Source organism: Bubalus bubalis, chromosome 11, assembly GCF_019923935.1.
Source record: "Bubalus bubalis isolate 160015118507 breed Murrah chromosome 11, NDDB_SH_1, whole genome shotgun sequence".
Lineage (NCBI taxonomy): Eukaryota > Metazoa > Chordata > Mammalia > Artiodactyla > Bovidae > Bubalus > Bubalus bubalis.
This window is the reverse complement of record NC_059167.1, coordinates 58,988,668-59,016,134: the sequence shown is the minus strand read 5'-3', so window position 1 is coordinate 59,016,134 and position 27,467 is coordinate 58,988,668. Positions and strand designations below refer to the sequence as shown.

The 27,467-nt window shown below is 41.9% G+C and overlaps 1 protein-coding gene and 1 long non-coding RNA gene across 2 annotated transcripts in view; one reads left to right on the top strand and one right to left on the bottom strand.

The window, feature by feature from the left end:
- The window catches only part of LOC112587848, a 47,314-nt gene extending 32,036 nt beyond the window's left edge, over nucleotides 1–15,278 (bottom strand). The window contains exon 1 of the long non-coding RNA XR_003112353.3: nucleotides 15,146–15,278. This is a non-coding gene — a long non-coding RNA (uncharacterized LOC112587848). The remainder of the gene's footprint in view (nucleotides 1–15,145) is intronic.
- Nucleotides 1,663–27,467, top strand: part of FRMD6 (FERM domain containing 6) — a 281,731-nt gene continuing 255,926 nt past the window's right edge. The window contains exons 1-3 of the mRNA XM_044925123.2: nucleotides 1,663–1,718; nucleotides 11,121–11,188; nucleotides 11,854–11,933. The gene's annotated coding sequence lies outside the window, so the exon portion shown is untranslated. The remainder of the gene's footprint in view (nucleotides 1,719–11,120; nucleotides 11,189–11,853; nucleotides 11,934–27,467) is intronic.

Sequence of the window (27,467 nt, the reverse complement as noted above, 5' to 3'; positions counted from 1 at the left end):
GTCTCCTGCTTAGAGCAAGAGCCCCAATCTAATGCCCAGAGATGTCCATAGGATTCTCTCTCCAGTGGGTTGCCATTTCCTTCTGCTGTCCACAATAGCTAAATATCTGTCAGATGGTAGGCACTTCTGTGAGTCAATGTGCCCTTCAGATCCGCTTTACTTGTGCCCAAGAGGAAATTGAGGGACAAAAAAGACTTCATCAGGACTATCCACTAGCAAGTGCCAGGCTGGAACATACTGTTCTCTTTTGCAGAGAGACAGAAAAATGCCCAAAAGGGCCTAAGGAAAGAATACTGCAAGATAAAGGAAAGGAAGCCTTTCTGTTAAAACTTGACGTGAGATTATATCACTGAAAATAAATTTCTCCAGGAAGGAGAGAAACATTTTAGCAGACATATTTTTGGTTGTCTCAACAAGATGTGGGAAGGCCTAGCCACAATAAGATCAGAGTCAGGGGCCATCTGGAGAAAACAGATTGGGATGAAGTAAGATTTGCAAAGGCTGAAATGAGAAATGAGGGCAAATAAGTTAAAAGTATAATAGAATTAAACACCTGTATGAATACAGAGAAGACATAGCAGAAATCAAATCAGTAAAGTAGAAGACAAAATAAGGGAAAGGACCAAGATGAAAATGTTGAGAGAGAGGACAGCAAACACAGATCTAATCTGAGAATTACATTTATTCCCAATGAAGAAATGGAACAAAATACTGGAAACAGCAGTCAAACACATGTCAGAAGAAAACTATTCTAAGCTGGAGATTTGAGACAAAATTAAAATGACCAGACCCATATAGAGGCCTATCTTTTGAAATATCAATACTTGAGTTTCCAAGTTAAAGAATCTTTCAGGCATTTAGATAGATGTGAACAGGTTACTAATGAAATAAACATCAAGCTGGGCTCAGACTTTCTCAACCCTGAGAAGTGTTCCAGAAGGCAAGGTTCTGTCTCAAGAATTCCATATTCACCCAACATGACGTTTATGTTCAAAGCCTGTAGAAATTGATTTTCAGATTTACAAGGAGGCTGTAAATATATCTTGCATGGCCTTTTCTTGAAAAAAAGTATCTGAATTTCCTGTCCAATTGATCAACAGATGAATTTGTATAAGGAAACACACACACACAAAATAACTTGCAGAGAGCACTGGAGACTATTCAAAATATAAAAAATAATAGTTTTAAATGTGATTCCAAAGCTATGTGCAAAACCTAATACCTACTGTTGAAAAACTATTTACTTGGGTCTAAAAACTGAAATTAGATAAAGACTGATAAAAGAGGGAGGAGGAATATGTTCCAAGTTATCCACTGTCAGCTGGTGGGTTTTTTTTTTTTTTTTTTTGTAATTAGGGAGAAATATATAAAATGTTGTCATTTAATGAGAAATCCTGTTTTCTGTGAGTAATTTTAGCTTGAAAACTGAATTCTCCAAGAGAATGCTTTTCAGCAGCTTATCTCTAAAACTGGAATTATTATATGGCCATGTATCTGGCTTCAGATCCTGATAAAGGAATCTGAAAGAAATTCTGATAGGAAAATGAAAGAAAATGAAGGAAATCCTGATAAGCTGAGGTGTTAAGAAATTACGTAGAGAGACAAGATACATGAATGATTTTCTTTCTTCTTATCTATTTTTTTTTTCAAGTTAAGAAAAGTGCTGGCATCAGGGAGAGTGAGCAGTAGTCAGTGGAAACTCAACTAGGATGACTTTGGTAAGATAAGTTTTCTTATTTGATAAGTTGTTTTTAAAAATCTGTTTCTATGTTGATTCTGAGAGTTTGCTCAGGAATTCATGAATTGCACTTGAGCCAATATAAGAACTTTGAAATAAATTTTTTTCTTTTATTTTGGCTTTTGTTGAAGCTTTGATTTGAAGTAAGAGGGAGAGGAATCTCAGGAATTCTTCCATGTGGAGCTCTTCATGGAGTGGGTGTAGAAATGAGAAACTGGAAATTACGCCTATGCTGAATATCAGAAATAATTATGACTTTAAAAGTATTAAAGCTTCAGTCTAAGTCATAATCTTTTCCTGTCTTTGTTGTGCTGTTTATCTTTGCTGAAGTTCTGTCTATACCAGTTATAGTTGTTAAAGGAAAAAAAAAAGTGCTAGAAGAATTTGGGGAAAATCCATCACATTGTAGTGCAAGTATTTGGTTACTTGGGGAAATCTTGCTGCCTCCTGATTTTTAATAAAAACAGAAGATCCAGTTCTTGACCAGGATAGAATGCATAACCTTCCCTGCAACCCTCAAAACATTCTAATTCATTTTGTCGTTGATTGCTGACAACTCACCTATGGTTTCCCATCTTTAATGTGTTTCTAAGCATATAAAGGATAGATGCAGTAAGGGCAAGTTAGACAGAATCACTTAAGGCCTTCTGTAGACTATGAATTGTCCCAAACCACTCATTGCTGTTCTCCAAAAGGTTTGTTTAGTATTTATTTGCACCTTATATAAACAGTGGTGCCACTCTTACAGGGTAGGAATTTTAAAAGATGTGTAACATTAGTATGTACAACCAACCAACCAAGAGTCCTGATGACTCACAATGCATGCAGACTCCACTAATTGTGTGGAAGACACGGAATAAATATGAATCTTAGTCTCTGCTCTCAATGAAGTGGAAAGCTAGTTTAGGCAGAGCAGTATGACACAAATGAAATGATTAACAAACCATCAGGTGTGAAGCTGAATTGTACTGTCTTCCCTGTGCTTGTGTTTCTTCATCTATAAAATTAGAAAAGCTACTTATAATAAAACTATTTATCCCAATAAGACCTGGTACATAGTTAGTGCTCAACAGAGGTTAGCCCATAATCATTGTTATTTAATTTACTGTTAATTTGTAAATGTAATAGGAGGTAAGAAAAAGAAGTGATCAGGGTGTGCTGCAGCCGTGGAGAATGTTTAATTCCTGATTGTGATTTGAGCTGGGCCTTTGAATGATATGTAAAATTTAGCTAGCTGGTGACTTAAAGCATTGGGGAGGTCATACGAGGTGGGAAAAATAGTCATTGTAGAGGCATGTAGGTTGCGGCCTCTACAGTTAAGATAATAGCCTGATTGGTTCAGTGGGTATGTATAGGACATTGTGGGAAACAAAATTGAATGGATAGGGTGGGGTGAGATTATGGAGGCTTTACAAGTCAGGCAAAGGAGTTCAGATTTTGATAGGATCAGCAATGAATTGTCTCTACTTGAGTGGGAGGAGTGATATAACAGAGAGGAGTCTGGTAGCAGGAGGCAGGATGTTTGGAGGGGGTGGAGTGCAGGGAGAAGGCTGTTAACACTGCCCCGTGAGCTGTGATCAGGGCTTAGTTGGCGGAATGGACAGTAAGACATAGAGCCAAGAAACTATAAAGGAAGAAGTGACAAGTAGGGGGAAAATAACAGGAAAATGAAATAATAGTAATGTTTTGAAATCTAGTGCCATATTTTCTGAGCCCAGCACCCAGATACAAGGTTGACAAATATGTGTGTATTCATGAAACAGTTGAGAATGAATAACGGAAGATGCCCCTGAAAATGAGACTTATGAGGAGCAAAATACATGGCCAGGCAGAGAACAAAGACTCATAAAACTGGGAAAGGATATGAAGAGGGAGCTATCCAATCCAGTATTCTTTTAGCTTATATCTATTGTGTATCTGCATTCCTGCTGTGTAGGAAATGTTTGCTAGGAAGTAAACATTGGTTTAAAAATCCAGGACTGTAATGATCTACATGTGTATATCTTCCATGGGTCTATTGGTGCTTGAGGGTAAAATGGTATCATATTTAAAATAGTGACTATATCAATTGGGGATAGCTTGGTGTCCTACCTATGTTCAAATCCTGATTCCACCACGTGTAACTGTATACTCCTGAATGAGCTACTGGAACTTTCTATGCCTCATGGTTAAAATGGAATAATAATAATAATATCTACTGCATAGTGATATTGTGAGACTTTAGTGAGATGGTACATGCTAAGTGCTCAAAACAGTGCCTAGAGGGTGCCAGATATTATCTAGGAGGAGTTGTAAGAGTAGTCTTAGTGGTGAGTCACAGTGCAGGTAAGCGCAAGTAGTTCACTTTACCCCGCTGAATGTAAACATCATAACCTTCAGGAAATGGGTCTCCAACCAATATACTGAAAGCATAGTTTTCCAAGGTAATTCCTGTGAAACTACATGTTTAAGACTAGAAGTACACAGTGAATATTTGGGATTGGGGTTTATCCATTAAAGCCCAAATTTCAGGGAGTGTCACCTGGGTTCATGCAAAGACCATTTAATTAAAGCAGTTCTCTGCAGATTGCATTCCTATAGGCACAGCACTTGAAAGGTAAGAGGGGAAACACTAGGTACCTACTGTTTGCAAAAGTATAAAATATAAAAGACTCAGATACTTTACATGAGTTAATAACATCTGGATTCCAAGTTGAGCTCCCTTAGCTCATGTTTTCTGTCACTCAAGCTGGATTTTATTATAGCCCTTATGCTGCAGATAAGTTGTATCCTAGGTTGGGATAAGTGGCCAGCTTACAGTAAGTGTGTTTTGTCAAAGGAAGATTCCAAGTCACTTGATTGAAAACTGAAAAGCGTTAGAGTGCTTTCTGGCATGTGGGCTTCTCCAAATGCTTTCTGGAGTGGGCCATTCAGCCAGTAAATCAGTAACAGAGATTAGGGCATATGCAGAACAGGCCCTTTTATTTTCCCAGGAACTGGCCCCAATTTGTACTATGTTTTAATTTGTTTGTTCAAATCAAGCTTATAATTGTGCTTTTCCCTGGGTATACCAGAAGGCAAGCAGTATGGTGATGGGAATGTCAACTCTTGCCATTTGTCAAAGGAGTTGGAAGTTTCAGAGACTGTAGAATGGGGATCATTTCAGTATAGAAAGGAAAAACATTTCTAGCCAGGGATGGCCATCTGAATTTGGTTAGTGCTTTCTTTGACATAAAAGAGATGCTGCCTCCAATAGAATTATATGGTTTTGCCTACTTTGGGCTCAGATCCACATGTTCCCTAGAGCTGTTTACTATCCACCTGAAATGTTGATTGGGGCTTTTGTCATGGCATGAGGACAGGACGCAGGCCCTTTTTCTGGAGCCAGCCTGAGCAACATGGTGTAATGGGGACTGAAGAAACTCACACCCACATTTGGCCTTAGGCCACATACTCCCTCCAGGTACCATGGAGGGGCTCCTCAATTCATGTCTCTAGAACAAAGCTTGAACTGCCACAGAGCAGATTGGAAGAAGGACTCTGCCGGCTTTTCCATACCCCGTTTTTTTCCCAGGGAGTCAGAATTGTAGCATTTATTCCATCTCTGCTCACTGAGAATCCCTGGGAATAGTAAAATTCAGGCATGCCACAAAAATTCTTACTAAGTGGGAGAATCTGTCTAAACAGAAATAGGCTCAATACAATTATAACGGGAATGTGTTGTTCAGTCTCTAAGCTGTGTCCAACTCTTGGTGAACCCATGGACTGCAGCACGCCAGGCTTTCCTGTCCTTCACTATCTCCTAGAGTTTGTTCAAACTTATGTCCATTGAGTCTGTGATGCATCCAACCATCTTGTCCTCTGTCGTCCCCTTCTCCTCCTTCCCTCAATCTTTCTTAGCATTAGGGTCTTTTCCATAAGTAGGCTCTTTGCATCAGGTGGCCAAAGTAGTGGAGCTTCAGTTTCAGCATCAGTCTTTCCAATGAATATTCAGGGTTGATTTCCTTTAGGATCTACTGGTTTGACCTCCTTGCTGTCCAAGGGACTATCAAGAGTCTTCTCCAGCACCACAGTTTGAAAGCATCAATTCTTGGGCACTCAGCCTTCCTTATGGTCCAACTCTCACATCTGTACATGACTACTAGAAAAACCATAACTTTGACTATACGGACCTTTGTTGGCAAAGTGATGTCTCTGCTTTTTAATATGCTAAGTTTATCATAGCTTTTCTTCCTAGGAGCATACATCTTTTAATTTCATGGCTGTAGTCATCTTCTACAGTGGTTTTGGTGTCCAAGAAAATAAAATCTGCCACTGTTTCCACTTTTTCCCCATATATTTGCCATGAAGTGATGGGACCAGATGCCATGATCTTAGTTTTTCTTGAATGTTGAGTTTTAAGCCAGCTTTTTCACTCTTCTCTTTTACCCTCATCAAGAGGCTCTTTAGTTCCTCTTCACTTTCTGCGATAAGGGTGGTGTCATCTGCATATCTGAGGTTATTGATATTTCTCCCGGCAATCTTGATTCCAGCTTGTGTTTCTTCCAGCCTGGTATTTTACACAATGTACTCTGCATAGAAATCAAATAAGCAGGGTGACAAAGTACAGCCTTGATGTACTCTTTTCCCAATTTTGAACCAGCCCTTTGTTCCATGTCCAGTTCGAACTGTTTCTTCTTGACCTGCATACAGGGTTCTCAGGAGACAGGTCAGGTGGTCTGGCATTCCCATCTCATTAAGAATTTTCCACAGTTTGTCGTGATCCACACAGTCAAAGGCTTTAGTGTAGTCAGTGAAGCGGAAGTAGATGTTTGTCTGGAATTCCCTGCTTTTTCTATGATTCAATGATGTTGGCAATTTGATCTCTGATTTCTTTGCCTTTTCTAAATCCAGCTTGTACATCTGGAAGTTCTTGGTTTTAAGACCTTCTAGGCTTTCAAGGAATTTGAATTTTTCTTTAAGTACCATGAGAAATTTTTAGAGGATTTGAATCAGGGAGATGACAAAATTTGATTTGAAAATGACAGGCAAATACTGTGGAAGATTACTCAAAATTTATTTTTTAATAAATATTTCATTTTTACAGGTTTTAAGAAAAATGAAGGGAATTGAGATTCATTAAACACCTTTAATGTACTCCATATTGTTTTGGATATGTCTATGTTTCAGGTAACTTTTAGAATAATTCTAGAGGTAATTCTTAGTATCTCTGTTCATCCTGATGATAAAACTGAGACTTGTAAAGATTAAGTAATTTACCCCAGACCACGTGGATAGAGCAACCAAAAATCAATTCCTGATGAAGAGTGCTGTGTTGTCTTAGTGCTTGAGTGTCTAGTATAGTGCCTTGAACATAGAGGACATCTAATAAATCTTTGTTAAAATATGAAAAGAACAAACATTTTCATTTAAAAATTTTATCTTCAACATCAAATGCCAAAATGATAGTTTAGCATAACGAGTAAATAAAAATAATAGCATTAGCCCTACTTCAGTGAGGGTCTGAAAAGTTTTAGAAACTACCTAGAAAAACTCAGGACTTGTATTTAAATTAGGATCTGAGTCAGGGTTCAGTCATGGGAAACGCAATCCACTTTCTTAAGCAGAAAGAAATTTAATCCTGGATTTCAGTACATTCAGAATTGTTGGAGAGTGATACCTGATCTCTTCAAGACTGTGACTGAAATTTGAGAAGTCCTGGCACCTGAGTTACCTGAGAAATTTATGGAGAGTGACATCAGAAAGAAGACAAACTAGATTTTTGGCCCTCGTCAGAGAAACAGCAACCAGCATATACTCAACAGACAAGATGCCTGTGTGAAGATCTCAAAATTGTTGGGAAGGTTGGAAAAGGGGTTGCCAGGCCAGGACTCCCGGCTGACTCCCAGAGCAAACGACTATCTGACCTGCCAGGGGAAGCACCCTCTACCTCCTAATGCTACTCAGGAGCAGGATGTGACTAGAAGTTCATGGACTAGACTGAACATATCACCTTAGCTGCAATCAAACAACCCAGAAAGCTCCACCACCAGCACCAGAATAGCCCCTCAGCAGTCACACAAGCTGGAGCCTGGACCCTGGACTCTGGGACACTGCTGAAGAATAGCTCCCGTCTGCCAACAGCAGAGTAGAAGCTGCAGGAAAAACAGTCCCACCCTTATGTCCATCTTCCAAATCTCCCACATATGTATCTATTGGCAGGACTGATTTGCAAACCATACCCTGGCCACAAGGAGCCTGTAGAACATAGCTTTCAGCTTTCCAACCTCTGTGTCAAAGAAGGCAAGTGGGATGGACGGTGGATACCAAGTTCTCACAGTGACATAGTCTTCCCCTTTCTGCCCAAATGCAGTATCTGCCACTTGGCAAAGCAGTTGTGAAACTCTTTAGGAACGTAGCATACATGGTAGGGTTTGGGTTGACACCAGTCAGAGCAATGAAAGGCTGCATTAGCAGCTTCCTGTGTGAGAAGCTTCTTGGGTATGTGTTTGTCCCGTGACACTTCTTCTGTCCTCAAAGAGAAATGAACAGAGGATTTAGATTACGCCCTGGAAGGCCCCCAGAAGAACACAGTGTGATTACAGCTCACATGATGTTTCGGCTAATCTCGCCAAGTGTTTAACCAAGTTCATAGCATCTGTGGATGGTTGGATTTTAAGAAGCCTGAGACTATGGGTCTTAGACGGCCTCTCACCAACCACCAGCTTTGAGAAGGTGGAGGATATCTTTCCTTTGCATCACAGCTCCCTTATATAAGAAGTTTATTTTCATAGTGGACTTGGCATGAGATGAAGATTGGACAAAGCCAGTCTAGTAAGTCATACCATACCTTACTCCTTAGAAGTTTGAGCTGAGAAATTTGAGAGCATGCCATGTCAGTTGAGGATACAACTCTTTTCCCCAAGTCCTCACAGAAAGATCTTGACTTGACTCTTGGCTTTAAATATAGAAGTTTGTTAATAGATTCTCATGTGTCTTTAGTGGCACTTGCACAATGCTGATCACTTTCCTGGTCCATTCAGACCTTTGCTTATCTATAGATTCAAACACAGGCTGCTTATTTAATGTTGAAAATGATAACTCCAGTGTTGGGGTTGCTTGTCCTTCTTCTGAAGATGCTGGTGATTCCCTTCTTTGTCATTTGACATATATTATTATATTAGTCAAAAATCTCTGAACTTGCAGCCCTTAAGAGGAATGCTGTAATGCTATGTGGATGACATGAAAAGGTTGTAAGATACAGTATTAATTGAAAAAAGCAAGGTTCAGAGTAGTATATATAGTATGTATATATATATAGTATAAAACCATCTTTATTTTTGAAGCACTGGTGAAATATAGCATCAGCATTGCCCAGGAACTTGTTAGAATGCTGATTCTTAGGCCTAACCCACCGCCCAGCACCCAGCCATACTACTGAATTGGAAACTCTGGATGTGGGGCTGGCAGTGTGACCTCCAGATGGTGGAGAACCACAGCTCTAGTGTGTCCTGTCCTGGGATTGTTTGCTACTATATGTAGTGTCCTAGGGATCGCTAAGAGTCGGACACGACTGAGCGACTTCACTTTCACTTTCATGCATTGGAGAAGGAAATGGCAACCCACTCCAGTGTTCTTGCCTGGAGAATCCCAGGGACAGGGGAGCCTGGTGGGCTGCCATCTATGGGGTTGCACAGAGTCGGACACGACTGAAGCGACTTAGCAGCAGCAGCAGGGTGTGTATTCCCGCTCCCAGGTGGCACTAGTGGTAAAGAACCCACCTGCCAAGGCAGGAGACATAAGTTTGATGCCTGGATTGGGAATATCCCCTGGAGGAGGAAATGGCAACCCACTCCAGTATCTTTGCCTGGATAAAGCCATGGGCAGAGGAGCCTAGCAGGCTACAGTCAATGGGATTGCAGAGTGGAATCATGACTAAAGAGACTTAGCACACATGCAGGGTATGTATGGGTTTTTAACACCTTTAAAATTTGCATATGATCCCAGTAAATGAATTACTTACATTTGTAAAGGATTTTGATTTCATTCTCCCTGATTCATTGTATTCATATATGTCTTTTCTTTACAAAATCAGTAAAAATTAAAAAAAAATTAAATGTGCTGAAAAATGCTAGCAACTAGAAGAAAAAAAAAATCTAGAGAACTATATATTAAGCCAAGGCTTTTCAGCCTTTGATATCCATACAGATTTCTGGAGGGCCTCATTAAAATGTGAGAGCTGATTGAGGCTGAGGTTTTGCATTTGTAACCAGCTCCAGGCCAAAGCGTTGGTCTGTGGATCACATTTTGAATGGCACACCACTGAAACATCAGCCATGGTTATTTCTGGAAGGTAAAATTATGGGAGATTTTCACTTTGTGCATTTCACCTTTGTGCATTGTTTGAATTTAATTTCTTGCAAAGAGCTATATTGGGAGAGAAGAGTAAAGAATTTAAAAATCTTTCATCAGAATTTGTCTTACTTCTATCTCTCTCTGCTCTGTAGGCTTAGCCTTTAAAATAGCAAAAATTTCCAAGAGTATATCAAACGGAAACTGATTTATTGATCATATGCATCCCCATGCCACCCAGCTTATTGTGGATATAAATATTAAAGAGAAATGTTTTTTAAAAGTGGTGTTAGAGGGCACCTGAAAAGGACTCATATTAGCTGGAATTTTTTTCAGTGGAAAGCATCAGAAACCTAAGCAAAACAGGCTTAAGGAACCAAAGGAAATTTTCAAGAAATCCAAAGGAAATGATAATAGTTTCAGTCACGGCTGAATCTAAGTCTTCATCAAATGACATCCTTAGGAGTTGGTCTCTTGCTCTCTCTAAGCTCTCCTTTCCTCCACAATGGCTTTGCCTCCATGTAGTCCCTCTTTCCCTAGGGTGGCCACCAGAAGCAAGAGGTTCTATTTCACCAGATTAGCAGCCACAGCAAGATGAGAACCCCTCTTAGCAGCAAGTCCCATCAATGACTTCTGCTGGCGTGAACTCCTCTCTGGACCAATCTCCCCATCAATCTGACTCTGACTAGCTCAGCTTTGCCACAGTTACATCTCTGAAGAAGCCTAAGGGTGGTACAACCCCACCCAAAAAAAACTGAGAGGAAGGGATGATTCCCCAGAGGAGAACTAAAATGTTGATGTAAGAACAAGGCAGATAGATATAAAAGTGAGAGATGATGTTGTATTACTGTGCAGATCTTGCAGCACAGTATTCTCCTTTTACTTATTTGGAAACCAAGAGTAAGTCACAATAGTAAACAGTAGACCCAAGATTTCCCTATTTCTACCCCTTTGCTGTGGAAACCTCTCTACTGTGTTACCTCTTCTTCTTGGAAACTAGAAATGAATTGAATATGAAGCCTCTATAACACATGCTTACCACTGAAATGTCTTCTTAAACACTGTATTTCAGATATAAAACTTAGAGGAGCTGTAATTGCACATCGATCATCTTTGACTTTCCTACACTGACTGCTCATAGTAAGTAAGAAAACCACATTCCTTCTGTAATAGTAATTCTTGCTCCTCCTTTCCTCCTTGGGCAAACAAGTTGAAGCTTGACTAAGTGTAGCTGCTGGTCTACTTGGAAAAAGTTTGAGTCCTAACCAAGTGATTCCATGAGTGAGGTGGATGCCCTGTGGATGGAGGGGCTCACAGAAGTTTCTGATCTTCTTTTGTGGCATATTTTATCTCAGGAACTTGATTAATAGTCTAGACTTGGTCCTCCCTTTGGGCGGGCTTGCTGTCCTCTCAATTTTCCCAGGCACAGCATTATCCTTATGGACAGGTACAGGCATGTATCAGAAATCTGGAGGCTCGCCCAAAAAGTATGTCTGCTGTTTGTAAAGCAGCAATGTAGTAATTACTTATGAGTAATGCAGTGGCAGCTCTTCCATGAGAAATTAAAACTGAAAAAGAAGGCTTTCCTCTGCTCGAAGGAAGGGTATTGGGTGAGCAAATTCTTGCCCTGGGAACTCTCTCTTCTCTTTTTCCCCAAACTCTACCCCTTTATCCCCAGACATCCTTTCTTAAGCACCCTACTCTGGCACTCAGCAAGCCATAGGAATTAGGAAGAATTGGCTGGAAGTAAATAGTCTGCTTGCTCATAGCAATTGAAAGTTTTCTTCTGACGATTCTGGTTCCAGGGGAGGGAGCTGAAAATTAAATCCTGAAGCCTGCCCCATTTGGAGAGCAGCAGCCTGGCTTCTGGTGGCCACAGCAGCAGGTAGGAAACGAATGGTTGTTCTTACCTTTTGTTTTTTGTAAATCATGATTTGAAGGCAAATTTCATGTTAAGTATCAATATATTGGGCACAGAATCAACAAAGGATTTAAATAATATGATTTCTGTCCATCAATCATCCCAGCCTAATGAGAGGATTGATTTCTTTTTTGGGGAGGGGTTGGCTTGGGTTGACCGATATAATAGTTGAAGTCTGTACCAGGAAGAAATTCATGCCTTGATGAATTAGACAGTCTCTGCATTCTCTGGATTTTCCCTTATAGTGTGTGTGTTTGCATACATAAGTGTCCCATACTCCAAACACTCACAAAAGCACAGATGATGATCAGGCCCCCTCTGATGAATTGTTTTGTTCTAAATTTTTCAAGAGCCCATCAATGGACTTTTTGTAAAACACCACCATACATTTTTTAAAAAGGAAGTTATTTGAGACATCAATGCTAAATAAGTGTCAGTTACATTTATATCAGTTACACCCTCACTCTTTGGGTTGCAAAAAAAGACTTTTATGTATTTTGGGGTCATGTATTTCTGTATAAGGGATATAACTTAGTAAAACTAGACAAAAGACCATAGAGGGAATATGATGAGCTGTTACAGAGTTTGTCATAACCAGATCCCAAATGTTGTAAAGATGAAATATGAGGTGTGCATGATAGAATGAAGGAATAAAGGGAATATGGAAAAGAACAAAATGGAGTTCTATGAGAATTTTCAGGTCTATATTTTTTAAAGAAACAAAGTTTGAGAGTCAGCAACCAGAGAATTCATTCTCAGAGAAAATATTTGTGAACTGTGTTGTTATTTTTTTAAATGACCATATATTGAGGTTGCCAATTCGTTTGCCATTTTATGTGTATGTTTGTATGTGTGTGTGAGAGAGAAAAGGCACTTTCCTGATACATGGAGTTACAGATCAGTGCTGGGATTTTTTTTTTTTTAGTATTAATTTATTTTATTTGTCTGTACTGGATCTTAAGTTATAGCACTTAGGATCGTCCAGCTTTGTTGCAGCATGTGAATTCTTAGTTACAGCGCATGGGATCTAGTTCCCTGACCAGGAATTGAACCCGGCCTGCTGCATTGGGAGTGTGGAGTATTAGGCAGTGGATCAGGAGGAAAGTTCAGACGCAGGGCTATTTTTAAATGAACTTCAGTAAACACTTATTATGTAAACATTAATTAGTACCTCTGTATTCTGGGCATTGTCCTAGGCCCTGGACTATATATATATATATATATATATATACACACACACATACACACACACACATATATATATATATATCATGCTGCATTTCCTCTTCAGTAATCTTGTGTGTGTGTGTGTGTGTGTACTCAGTCATTTAGTCGTGTCCAATTCTTTGAGACCCCATGGACTGTAGCCCACCAGGCTCCTCTGTCCATGGGATTATCCTGGCAAGATCACTGGAGTGAGTTGCCATTTCCTGCTCCAGAGGATCTTCCTGATCCAAGCATCGAACCCATGTCTCCTGCATTGCAGGCAGAGTCTACCATGAGACAGGAAGCCCTCAGTAATCTTTATGGAGTTGTCTTTTTGTTGGTAACACTTAAGACAGAAGTCTTTCAGCCCTGGGATTTCTTTGGAAGGAATGATGCTAAAGCTGAAACTCCAGGACTTTGGCCACCTCATGTGAAGAGTTGACTCATTGGAAAAGACTCTGATGCTGGGAAGGACTGGGGGCAGGAGGAGAAGGGGACGACAGAGGATGAGATGGCTGGATGGCATCACTGACTCGATGGACATGAGTCTGAGTGAACTCCGGGAGTTGGTGATGGACAGGGAGGCCTGGTGTGCTGCGATTCATGGGGTCGCAAGAGTCGGGCACGACTGAGTGACTGAACTGAACTGAAGACAAAAGTCAGAAACCTTTACTCTACTTTCCTCTTATTTGTGTTATCAAAAAAAGGAGAACTCCAGAGATTTAGTGCAATTACTGGAACACAGCTTCTAAGGTGGCCTGGTTATCAAAACTACTTGTGTACTGATCTGCTAGAAAAGCATATCTTGTCTTCCAGTTGGTAATGACAACTTGAAACCAAACAGTGCCTCCCAGCTTCAGTAAAATCCAGGGCTCTGAGGCCGAGGACTAGCAGAGCTCTGCTGTCTGATTTGGGTCCTGTTGTGGGTCTCGAGTTCCCTGGCCGAGAGTGAGGCGCTGGTCCTTGACAGGATGTTTGGCCTCAAGGCGGGGGCGATGTTGTCTCTGCACTGTTTTCTCCCCCAAACCCTATGGGAGTGAGAGAGGTGGGGAGAGGTGTGGACAGAACTCCTGGCCCAGTGGAGAGGTCTTCTACAGATGTCTCTGAGGGGACCTTCTTCATTGTATATCATGTGTGAATGGCCCATGTGTGTGTGTGTGTGTGTTAGTCATTCAGTTGTGTCCAACTCTTTGCGACCCCATGGACTGTAGCCCACCAGGGTCCTCTGTCCATGGAATTCTCCAGGCAAGAATACTGGAGTGGGTTGCCATTCCCTTCTCCAGGGATTGAACCTAGGCCTCCCACATTGTGGGCAGACTCTTTACCATCTGAGCCACTAGGGAAGCCCATGAATGGCCCCTGAGCCCTCAGCAAGCATGATTGAATCTCCTTGAAGACCAGCCCTGATGCCTCTTCTGCCCTGAGAAGCTAACTTCTAAGCTGGCCAAGACAGACTCGGGAACTAGGCTGATAGATGTGGATGCTGCACATCTGCACGATGTGCAGATCATTACATCACATAATGATCTGCACGAGCATTACGGGCACACTCCCTTCCTCTTCACTTCTCCCCTACAGCTGCCACTTTTTGTGGTTGACATCAATGATACCTAATTCCTCACTCTGGAAAATGTCTGAGGTCATGACAAAGCCAAGGGCAGAATCAGCAACAACAACAGAACAAAAATAATAATAGCACCTACCGTGTGTGAGCACTGGCTGTGTGCCAGCCACTGTGCTAAACACTTTACATACATGATCTCATTTATTCTTTACAACCATCTACGAAGTAGGGAATGCTGGGATCCCCATGTTATAGACAAGGAAACTGAGGCTTAGCCATTTACCTGTTGTTGGGAGATTTACATCTGAGTGCCAGACTCTAAAACATTCAACCACAGCTGTGATGTGAGTGATGATCAAGTTTATAAACACTTAAACATTAACTAAGAGAAGATAGAAAAACAGACCTGTGAAGAGGGTGCTGGGGCAGGTGGCCCTCTGGCTCCCTTGGCTTCCCTGCTCTTCCTTGATGCCTCTGGAAAGGTCTTCGAGAGACCACCAGGGAGACCAAAGGGCTCGTTCTGCTGCCTGTGGCTTCTCTCTGCAAGTGGCCTCTCATCCCTTCCTTTGAGGTCTGGCAGCCGACATTTATCTTGGTCTTTGTTTACAAACAGGGATCATGCATCCTGTTCTTTCTTTGCTATTTGGGGCTGACTTTAATTCCAAAGGGGCATATGTTTTACTTCCACTGTGCTGGTGTTTTTGGAGACAGACTCCAGCCTTAAGAGGAGTCTGAGAGAGTCTATAACCTCTTCTTTCCCTTTCTGAGGGAGTCTATTACCTCTTCTTTCCCTTTCCTTGACTTTCAGCTAATATATTCCCCAGAAGCTACCTGGAAGCTGGAGGAGTTGTCCGATAAGGATGGTTTCTGTTTCACCAACTACCACTGTTAATACCGTTGGAAATTCCTCCGAGGAAGAGATCGTGGTCTCTAGTCTGTTTACCCATGGGCTCCACAATTCACAAGTCATGCCACAGGCTCGTTTCTGGGGAATACTCTCACATCTTGAACGCTTTCTGTTTTCAACCTGCATGCAAACTGTTCTGTCTCCCAAGACTAAGGATGCCTGGGAAGGGCTCAAATCAGAAACCTGTGCAGTTTCAGGCCTCCACACAGAAACCATTTGATGGCCCTTTGGTTAACTAGAGCAGCACAGCAAGACCTCATCCCCTTAGACTTACAAACTATTTTTATTGTGTGACTTGGTAATGAACTAGTAAAGGATCACTTTTTTTTTGAGATTTGGCCTTAACTTGTTTGTTTCCAGTTTCAAAGAGTTTCCTCTGTCTTTCATTTTATTAGGAGAGATTGAAAGGGTTGCAGATTTGAGGTAACAAAAAGGAAGGGAGCTAATATTAATTGAGCACCTACTTTGTGCTGAGTATTCTACTAACCTCTGACATATGCTGAGCTTCTCTGGTGGTAAAGAATCTGCTTGCAATTCAGGAGACCCAGTTTCAACTCCTGTGTCCAGAAGATCCACTGGAGAAGGGAATGACAACAGAACCAGGCAAGGTAGAAAGGCCCATTTTCAGTTGAAGAAACTCAGGGTCAAAAAGAGTTAAGTTAGTAAGTATGGTGGGGGTGTAATACAAACATAAGGCAGAATGCAAAGCCCAGGCTGCTTCCTTTATTCTGCACTGCCTCTACCTGGATTCAAAACCCCTTCCCAGTGGACAGGATGGACTCAGATTGTTGATCTTATCTAGTCTTCTGAGACTTAACTATGTGACACCTATTGGATGAACAAGGAAACCAAGACTCAGAGGGTGCTGCTTGGGTTAATGGAAACCAGCTTTTATTAAGATTTGATAGTTTCCTACTCATCTCAAAGATGAATGACTTCCTGAGGAAGTTGTCCTCACATGAAAAGGTTCAACGGCCAAGATCCTAATCAACTGTAATCTATTTGTATCACCTTTAATTTTCCAGACCTTGATCTTAGCAATGTGTCTTTACTTACATATGCCCTACTTTGTGTTTCTAGCATAGTTTTCTTCCATAGACACAGGTCAGTGTCAGTGAAATGACAGGCTTGACACTTATGCTGATATAGTTTTCTGTCCTGTTTCGCAGGCCAATTTCTTGTTATTGAGGATTTGAGATGGTTCAAAGATCACTTTTTCTATTTTTCATTGTTATTGTTGTATTTGGAGGTTATGTTTTCCAAAGAGGACATTAGTCAATGAAATAGTATGTCAAATACTTATAACAAATGGCTGAAAAGATTGCTTTCCTCAGAAACCTTACATTGTCATCAGCAACAAACACAGGGACTTGTTTCCTCACAGTTCCATGTTGGCCTGCTTTTTACTGAGCTGAAATCATTTGTAGTTCTCCTCTGTGAAAATTTTGGGAGTTCTAATGTTGGAGGGTCTCTCTTCCCATCACTGAGGCCTCTACCTGAGGACCCCGCTGAGTCAGCTAACTGCCTCAATTGCCTTCAGCTAATCTTGGAAGGAAAGTTATGACCAACCTAGATAGCATATTAAAAAACAGAGACATTACTTTGCCAACAAAGTTCCGTCTAGTCAAGGCTATGGTTTTTCCAGTGGTCATGTATGGATGTGAGAGTTGGACTGTGAAGAAAGCTGAACACCGAAGAATTGATTCTTTTGAACTGTAGTGTTGGAGAAGACTCTTGAGAGTCCCTTGGACTGCAAGGCGATCCAACCAGTCCATCCTAAAGGAGATCAGTCCTGGGTTTTCATCAGAAGGACTGCTACTGAAGCTGAGACTCCAATACTTTGGCCACCTTATGCGAAGATTTGACTCATTGGAAAAGACCCTGATGCTGGGAGGGATTGGGGGCAGGAGGAGAAGGGGACAACAGAGGATGAGATGGCTGGATGGCATCACCGACTTGATGGACATGAGTTTAGGTGATGGACAGGGAGGCCGGGCGTGCTTCGATTCATGGGGTCGCAGAGTCGGACACGACTGAGTGACTGAGCGACTGAACTGAACTGACTGAACTGAATCTTGAAGACCTGAAATGCCATGTTCTGTGGCCTGATGAAATTGGAGAGGGGGATAACAGGTGAGGGATAAGTTGAAAAGTAAAGAGAAATGGGTAAAACTCATGATAAATAAGTAGGTCAGAGGAGAAATAGAGGATATGGGAAAACTAGCCTCTTGGAGATTCTTGAAATGAAGATTAGGATATGAAGTATATTTATTTGTTTCCTAATTTATGTTGTAGGAGCCTCCTGGGTGGCTCCTGATGATCCTTGTCCCCTGATATTAGCACCCTAGTGGTCCCTTCCCACATTCCATCAGGGTTGGTCTGTGTTACCAATAGCGTACAGGAGAGGTGATGATACAATACACTGTGGTTTCCATTTTGACTACTTTCCCCTTCTCCTGGCTCGCTAACTCTGGGGGAAATCAGCTGTCCTGTTGTGAGTGGCACTTTGGAGAGGCCCATGTGTTGAAGAACTGGTGGTAACAGCATCACAACCACAGTAGAATCCAAGTGACGCCTCTGCCAGAAAGCCTGTCCCAGCTGCTCCACTCTATTCCTTGTTAGACCATGGATAGATATTAGTTATCTGTTGCTGTAGAATGAATCACCTCACAGTAATGGCTGAAAACAACAATGATTCATTGTTTATCAGTTTTTTTTGTTATTATTTATTAATTCTTTATCCAGCTGAGTTGTTCTTACTATGGTTTTTCCTGGATCTATTCATTTGATTGCAGTCAGATGCAGATTTAAGATGGTGACACCCTCACATCTGGGGCCTAAAATAGCAAGGGATGGAACAGCTGGGGTGGCCTTTCCTTTTGAGCTTTATAAGAGTGTGGTATTCTCAAAGTACCAAGAAGACAAGAATAGAAGCTGTAAGGCCTCTTAAGGTCTAGGTTTGGGGATATTGCACAACACCACTTCACCACATTCAACTGGACAAAACAAGTAAAAACACCAGCCCAGATTCAAAGGGTGGGAGGAATAAACTCTACCTCTTAATTAGAAAATTTTAAATAATGTGTGGTCAATTGTAATCCATCACGTTCACCCCATGGTCACAATTATTTAAATTCCTCCCATAGGAAAAATACACTGCCCTCCTAAGACCCCTGAGATCTCATCCAGTGACCCCATTAGACTCAAAGGCCATGATCTTGTCATCTGAATCTGGTACAGATATAGATAGGGTTTCTCATGGATAGCTCCTCTGCAACCAGAGATTAAGGTTAGTATTCCGGCCTAACAAGTCCTGTGTATTTCCTCTAAATTCTGCCTGTAAACTGAACCATACACCCAACATAAAGTGTTGAAACAGGGGTATGGTAACCCCAATAGATATTCCAATTCAAAAATAACACAATAGGAGACAATAGCAGTAATTGTTCCATAGAATAGCAATTCTGAAATCTATCTGGGTATATATTATCAGGTTTTCCAACTCAAGCAGACAAGCTTTCTTGATAAGGGTCTAGGTCTTCTCTGGATTCAGTCCTCTGATTCTTGGCTCCATCTTCTGAGATGTCATTTCTTTTTAAATACAAATGGCCTATAATTACAGCTAAGTAGCTTTCTCAGCCTGCATACTGATTGTAGAAAGTTGGTTGGTCTAGAAGTCTCCTATCATTTTAGATACTTACTTGAATCTGACAGAATTCCTTTAAAAACATTATGGATTTTCTATGTACCTCATTATTGTTCATTTCATTAAATAAAATCTATACCTAAGATTCTTCTTGGGACAGGCCTTTTTCTACACTGCTGCTGCTAAGTCGCTTCAGTCGTGTCCGACTCTGTGTGACCCTATAGACAGCAGCCCACCAGGCTCCCCCGTCCCTGGGATTCTCCAGGCAAGAACACTGGAGTGGGCTGCCATTTCCTTCTCCAATGCATGAAAGGGAAAAGTGAAAGTGAAGTCGCAACTGAGCCTAGACTAGTGCTGTCTAATAGAAATATAATGTAAGCTACCAATATGAACCACATACGTATTTTTTAAAGTTCTAAGAGCCACGCTTTAATAATGAAACAAATGGAAGTAATTTTAGCAATACATTTTATTTAACTGAATATATCCAAAATATTACCACTTCAATGTGGTAATCAATGTAATGAGTTATTAATAAGGTATTTCGCTTTTTTCCTACTATTTTTTGAAATCCAGTGTATATTTTACACTTAAAGTACCTCTCCATCTGGATTAGCTTCAAGTATGCATGTAAGGGTCATGTGTGGTTAGTGGCCACTGCACTGGGCAGCCCAGCTCCAGATTACTCAGAGCTATTTTGAGATTAGGCATCTATTTATCTTAGAAGTGCTTTTGTCTAGTTGAAAAGATCTACTCAAAGTCTTTTAAAGGTCATAATAAAGGGTCTTACAGCCACAATCTCGAGTAATCTTTACTCTGAGACCATTTCGTATGTTGAGAATCCTTTGCCATCTGGAGAGGATGGAAATGAGGAACTGTTTTATTTCTAAACCCAGCAAGTTCCAGGTCCTCCCAATTTCCTCTAAATTCTTCTTTTAAACTCAGTGGTTCCTTCTTTAACTCATCCTTCTCTCTTTGCGTACCTTTTTAAGCAAAGTTAAAAAAAAAAAATCTATTGGCACTTCCAGCATTAAGCCTGAAATTTTCTTTAGCTCAGATCCACAAATTTATTAGATATGTATTTTTTGCCTTACAAATGACTATAGATTATAGTTTTGAAGATTGTTTCAGCAACTCAGGTGGCGCATTTTCAGCCTCCAAAAAGAAATTCCTAACTGCCCTTTCAGCCTCTGCCAACTCTCTAGTCCCAAAGCCAGTGCCTCATGTTTTTAAGTTGCTGTTATGGAATCACTGTACTCACTAATTTCTGTTTTAGTTATTCTTTGCAGAGTAACAAATAACCCTGAAACTTGGTGACGACAATAATTTATTGTTTCACATGATTTTGTGAGTTGACTGGCTCTTTTAATTGCTGGTGTTACCTGGGCTTGTTCAGGTTAACTACCTTCAGCTGGAAAATCAGCGAGGGGTGGGGATCAACACAGCCTCTTTCTCCCTGTGCTCTTGCATCCTTAAGGAGGCTAGACTTTGTGACATGGAGGTGGCAGCATTCTAAAGGTACAAGATTTAATGTATAAGCATTTACCAAATTTCTACTAATCTACATTTCTCAGTCCCATTGGCCAGAGTAAGCATGTGACCAAGTCCAGAGTCAATATGGGAGGAGTTACACAAGAGCAAGGGTCCTGGGAGGAATGCTTCGTTGAAGAATAGCTAACGTAAATCTCTTATAGGTATCTTATGGATTACATGAGAGGATTTATACATAAAGCATTTTTTAGCATAGTACTACTGCTCTAAATCTGCCCAAATACCCACAGGCAGACACTGGAATTTGGTTCCAAAGTTGCTCTTGTTTCATATTTGGAAAGATCCATCCATGTTCTTGTCACAGCCTAACAAAGACCAAGGGTGGAGCAGAGGGAACAGATTATGTCTAATATCAGACACTGTGCAAAAGACATCCACTGTGTTCTCTCATTTAATCCTCAAAGCAGCCCATTTTACAGATGAAGAAATAAGGCATGGAGAGACTAGTTAATGGCCCAAGGTCACACAGAAAAAAAGCCTGGTCCTGGGCCTGGGCAGCTTGGCTCTGGGGGCTGTGCTTGTCATCACTTGTGATCACTGTTGCACAGCTGTGTACACACAGGGACAGCAGAAGAAACAAGAAAAATGCGGGAAAAGAAGGCCTGGGTTGCAGAAGGAATCGGGCAGCATCCCAGAGTCTGTATATTTTTTCCCTGGTGTTTGGCCCTTTGGGTTTTCTGTAGAAACTCTTCTTCTAGAACCCTGACTTTTCTTTGGCCATCAGCTTTCCCATTCAGGACAAATAGATAGGGAGGGATTTTTTTTCCCCCCCTAGCTGATCTTACTTGATTCTCGTATCTGAACTGAGCTTGTTAAGTTGAAATCTTCTGATAGATTATTATAATAGTGGCTTGGTAGCCCTGAATGTTGGCCAGAGTATGCTGTGTCTCAGAAGAACTTGGCAGGACTCACTGTCACCCCAGTGGAGAACACACAGATCCCAGCAGAAAACAGCCACTCTGGTTCTGCTGCTGCTGTTTCAAGATTAATGACATGTGAAAGCACTAAGTTTGCACGGTGAGAAAGAAGCTGCAGATCACATTCACAACTGTGTCTTTTAAAATCTACCCAAATGTTGCTGGTGTTGCACTTTAAAGGGTTATGGCAGTTACACATTTGGGGAAATAATGTGGAAATGTAAAAGAAATAAACAGTCTTCCCAGGTGGCACCAGTGGTAAAGAACCTGCCTACCAATGCAGGAGATATAAGAGACAAGAGTTAGACCTTGGGTTGGGAAGATTTCCTGGAGTAGGGAATGGCAACCTACTCCAGAATTCTTGCCTGGAGAATCCCATGGACAGAGGAACCTGGCGGGCTACAGTCCACAAGGTCGCAAAGAGTCAGACATGACTGAAGCAACTTAGCACGCACAGGTGAAAGTACTATAATGGAGTGTGTATAGAGAAAAGCTTTGAAGGAAGAGAGATCTGTGCTACTCAACTACTTCTGGAGTGGTTTTTGTTTATGTGAACACTGAAGGGCCTGGGTAATTGTGTATTCAGTTAACAGAGAAAGAAGGTTTATGAAGGTAAAGCAGCATGGAAGCCATGGAAGATGCTGTGTTTACACAGATAGGTGTGAGTCACTCACCTTCAGTGCCCTGAACTTGGAAGCCCATACAGTGAGCAGAGAAGCAAGCTGTTTTGAAGTTAATTTCTATTGCAGGTGTCAACAGTCTCAAAAGTGTTGCCTTACATTACAAAGCTCTTTTGATCTTTGATACTGCAGGGATTTTTGCCATGAATACTTAAAGGAGCCTTGCCGGCTTCTCAGGGTGGCCTATCATTAAGGAAACTGGTGCCCCAGGGAGTTTCCTTCTTCCTCCTTCATAGAGAAATCATTTCCTCTGCCTGGGAACTCTAATCATTTGGACTTAGAATTGTGTTATGGACTGAATAAAAGATTGGAATCTCTCCGTGTCCTGTTCCCTCTTGCCTTGCCTCCTCCTTTAAGGTGTTTAGTGAAAGAAAGCGTTAGCGTTCAGTCGTGTCCAACTCTGCGATCCCATGGACTGTAGCCCGCCAGGCTCCTCTGTCCATGGAGTTCTCCAGGCAAGAATACTGGAGCAGATTGTCATTTCCTTCTCCAGGGGATCTTCCCGACCCAGGGATTGAACCTGGGTCTCCCACATTTCAGGCAGATTCTTTACGGTTTATCTTGTGTAGGTTCAGCACTGGATGGGAGCCATTTATTCCCACGTTCTGCATTGTTGCTTCCCTGCATAAGTGCATGGGATATGTTCTCTGTGTCATCCCCCTACACCTCAGATGCCTAATTTATTTACGAAACCTTTCATTTTTTGACTTGCAGTTAGTAACATCCATATATTTGTAACAGGGAAAGCCATTAAGTAATACAAATCATGGAGCAAAATATTGTTTTTTAGATATATGCTTTCTAGTTAAGTCCTTACTACTGAAATAATAGAGGCGTTGTTTGTTCGTTCATCAGTTTTGGTGAGTGGGGTGCGTCCACTGCAGACTCATTTCCTGACGTGCATGGAATGATGTCCATTGAAGCAGTGGGTGTGGTTGGCAGTCCCTGTCTGATTCCCCGGGCACAGCCAGGGCTGCTTTTCCAGATGCAGTAGGCATCCCTGATTTGATGCAACAGACAAAGAAGGTTTGAAGGGAGCCAGGGAGAAAAATAGACAGGATTAAAGGTAAAAGAGTGATTTCTAGTTGAGTCAGAGTAAGGTTTTCTGGGTCTGAAGACAAGCTAGAATGTCAGCTGCTGAAAAATGAAGCTGAGAGCTGACACACATCTCCATCCCTGAAGACTCTCTGAGGCAATTTTAGTTTTTCTAGATAAATATATATTAAAATGCTGAAGATGAGAACCTACTGTATAGCACAGGGAAATCTACTAAATGCTCTGTGGTGACAAAGAGGGGATATGTGTATACATAGAGCTGATTGACTTTGTTGTACAGCAGAGGCTAATACAACATTGTAAAGCGACTGAACTCCAATTAAAAAAAAAAAAAAGGATGCTGAAGAGAACAAAGTAGGCTAAAATGACCCAGATTTGTTTTACTGTGTCTCTACTTAAATTTAGACAGCCACTCCCTGTCCTTTTAATTGAGCTGTTCAAACCATAACTGAGAAGACGCCCAGCTGATGGCACCCAGGATGCACCCCTGTTCCTCTTTGGGTCCTGGGCCTTAAACCTGACTCCTGGAAGTAGGTCTCTGGCGGCAAAGCTCTGTCTTAAGGCAAATTAAAGTTATAAATGCTTTCTTCAGAGGCTGGCAGTGCTTTGAATTTTGGATCTCTAACAGCGGAGCAGAGCTCCCAACACAGGGCAGGCTTGGATGGTGGTTTGTTGACATGACCTGGCAGAGCTCAGAAAGGCTTTGGTCCCCCAGATCTCTCCCACCCAGTTGCCACACCACTAAGAAGTCATTTCTTTGTGTTAACAAATACCTTTTAAACAAAGGCTTACTGTTTGTAACATAAGAGAAAAAGCTTTTTTTTTTTTTTTCCAGTTTTTATATGAATTGGCTACATTTGATCTACTCTTTCCTGGTAATAAGCTGGACACCTCTGAGAGAAAGAAAAGGGGCTCACCAGCTGAGGACAAGGAAAAAGCAGTCATCTGGCTGTCTAGCCTGTGTGAGGGTGTAGGGACCCCTTAGGGAAGGGCTCCTGGCAATCAGTGTGTGGATTCTGTGTGCCCCTAATCCCCTTGCCTGTATCCATGGCCACAGCAGCTCTCCAGGGTCCCAAATCTATGTTTACACTTTCCCTTTGGCTGTATCTATCCAAAGTCAAATGGTCATTTAAGTATAGCATATTCAAAATAGAATCCATCTTTTCTTCCCTTTTTTTTTTTTTTTTTTTTTTGCCAAAGTTCATACCTTCTCTTCTGTTCCAGTTCTTCCCGAACTTCTCCCCTGCTTCTCCAGCTCAGCTACCAGTCTTGGAAATCGTATGTCACCATTCCTCTGCTTCCTGCCTGGCTGCCCTGACCTCTTTCCAGCTTGCAGCGTCTTCACACAGACCATTTCAGCAGTCTTTTTATTGGTCTTCCTGCTTCAGCTGCTCGCTCCCACTTCCTTTCCTCCTTCACACCACTGCCAAAATGAACTTTGTAAACACGCATTTGATCACTGCTCTCCTCCAAAACCCTTCCTTAAGCTCTGTCATTGCTATAGAATAATCCAAACTCCACTGTACAGCACAGAGAGCTCATATCAGCCTGGCCATCCCGTCTCCCGGTCACCCTGGAACACAGGCCTCGGTGACTTTGCTAATACTCTTTGCTCTGCATCAGACGACCTTTTCCTACCCATCTTGCTGTCACCATTTCATCAAATCTAAGGTAACTATCTCCTCCTCCCTGAAGTTGTCATTCCTCCAAGCCGTCCCTCCACCCCCAGAGCACTTGAGATGGTGCTGCTCCCGAAGCACTGACATTCAGCACAGTCAGGGCCCACACACTGGAAGTGCTCCGCTGATGCTCATCATTGATGAAGGGGTTGCTAATGGAGAAAGAACTCCAAGAGATGACAGAGGAGAAGAGGAAACACTGAACACTGAGTTCAAACAGCAAATAAGATCTATCATTTAAAACCATCAGACTAAAAAAGATGAAAAAGATTCAAAGTGCTGAGTGTCCAGGGCAGGGGAAGGGGAGGAAAATGGGTGGCTTCATTGATTTTTGGAAGGATGGAATATTAGTAGAGCTTTGCTTGTGATAGGAAAATTTTGAAAGGATGCATCAGTGCCTTTAAAAAGATAAGCAGATTTGACCCAACAATTCTACATTGCAGAATTCATCTTAAGAGAATGACCTGATAAGGATTCAGTGATGTTTATATAAAGGCCCTTGTTTCCATCAGCAATAATCTGGTGATAACTGAAATCATCTAACTACAGGCAATTGATTAAATAGATCACAGCACATTTTTATCCTGGGTTATTAAACAGCTGTTAAAAATAATAATATAGTTCTATACTTATGAATGTGGAAGGATAATATTTTTGATAAATTGTAGGGTAAAAAAATTTGGTTATAAAAATATATGCATCCTATCATTTCCCATCAAAATATAGTATAAAAAATCATGAGGAACGTGTGCTATCAGGCCAACCATGCTTGTTTCCAGTTGATGGTGTTCTTTACATTTTTCTGTATTTTCTGAATTTTTTGAAATGATCAGGGATGAGTTGTGTACACACAGACACAGAGGCTATTCCATTAGCGGAAAGAGCAGAGAAAGACAAAAGCAGCAGTCTAGCCTGCTTAACTTGCCCACCAGTTCCCAGCTTCATGAACCGCCTCAAGGCATCCTGGCTGATGGACATTTAAGTCAGCAGAGAGGCAAATGTGTCCCATACCCTTTCTGTTGATATCCAAGCTAGCCAAGAATCCACATGAGAGTATCTGGAAGACACTGGGAACTAAATCAGTGGGTGACCCTGAATAATTCATGGCCATAGACCTTTTCCAAGTTCTACCATAGGGGAAAGTCACTTTTTAAAGTCTCACTATCAGGAACCCTAATCTGAGCTAAAAGTTAGCAAGGAAGTTGGCAGTGGCCTCAGAAGCCGATGGCCTTGGTCCCCTTCCCCCCTCCTTTCCCCACCAACCCGCATCACAGTTCATGGAGTGCCTGCTGATTTCCAGTTCATTAGAAGTGCTCCAGAGTGAGTGAGTGTTGAAAACACTATCCAGTGGCAGCTGCAAGGGGCAGGCTGGGCATCGCTGCGGTGGCAGTGCTGAATGCGAGGCCCAGGGAACGTGGCAGCAATCTTTGCCTCTGGATCCTTCCCCAAACCTACCCTGTAGCTTGCTCAGATCCCTGGACCAGGCAGGGAGTCAGGAGCACACCATTAGCTTGGTGCTAGAGGACAGGGTTGCCTTGCCCTTCAAGCTATTCCGTGCAGCTCGAAATAGCCTGCACCCCGGGCCAGCTCGTGGGCACTGCCCCATCCTTCATTACTCCTTCTCTGCATTGTGACCATTCAGGTTCCTCTATCTTGGACCTTGGAGCCAGCTTCTCCCCTTGCCAGCCCCTCAGCCTGTCCTCAGCTGTGGCCCAGACAGAGGTCTGGGCAACGAGGTGGTTGGGAGAGCACCTAGCCTGCTCTGTGCCTGACCCATGCTGGCCCTGCCGGTGCTGCACTGAGTCCTTCCCTCCTCCCTTCTTGGTAGTGTACTCTCCCCAGGGCCCCCCAAACCCATCTGGAGGCCCCAGGGCCCACATTGCCAGCAGTTTAGCCGGAGTCTGTCCCCAGAGCAAATTGTCTGGGAGCTCTGCCAGTTTCTGAAGAAAATCTGCTTTGTGAACAGGGGAAGAAGCCTCTTTTATATTTCTGTTAATCACTTTATTCACATAAGAGGACTCTGCGTGCTTCCTTCCTTTCCCACAACTCCTGCTCCTCAAGCCCATGCTTCTCCGGGGACCTTGAGGAGACAAGAGCAAAGAAAGGAACAGGTGGTAAATGAGCATCTGAAATATGAGGGCAAAAGCAAAATAAATGTTCTCCTAAAAGGTTCAGTTTTTTGAAAGGTTGAGGTACTGTACTAAAGCACATTTTCCCAGAGCAGAAGAAAAAAATGATTGGGGCTGGACTGGGAAGTTTATTGCAGCCCATTATAAGCCCTCTCCCCCCTTC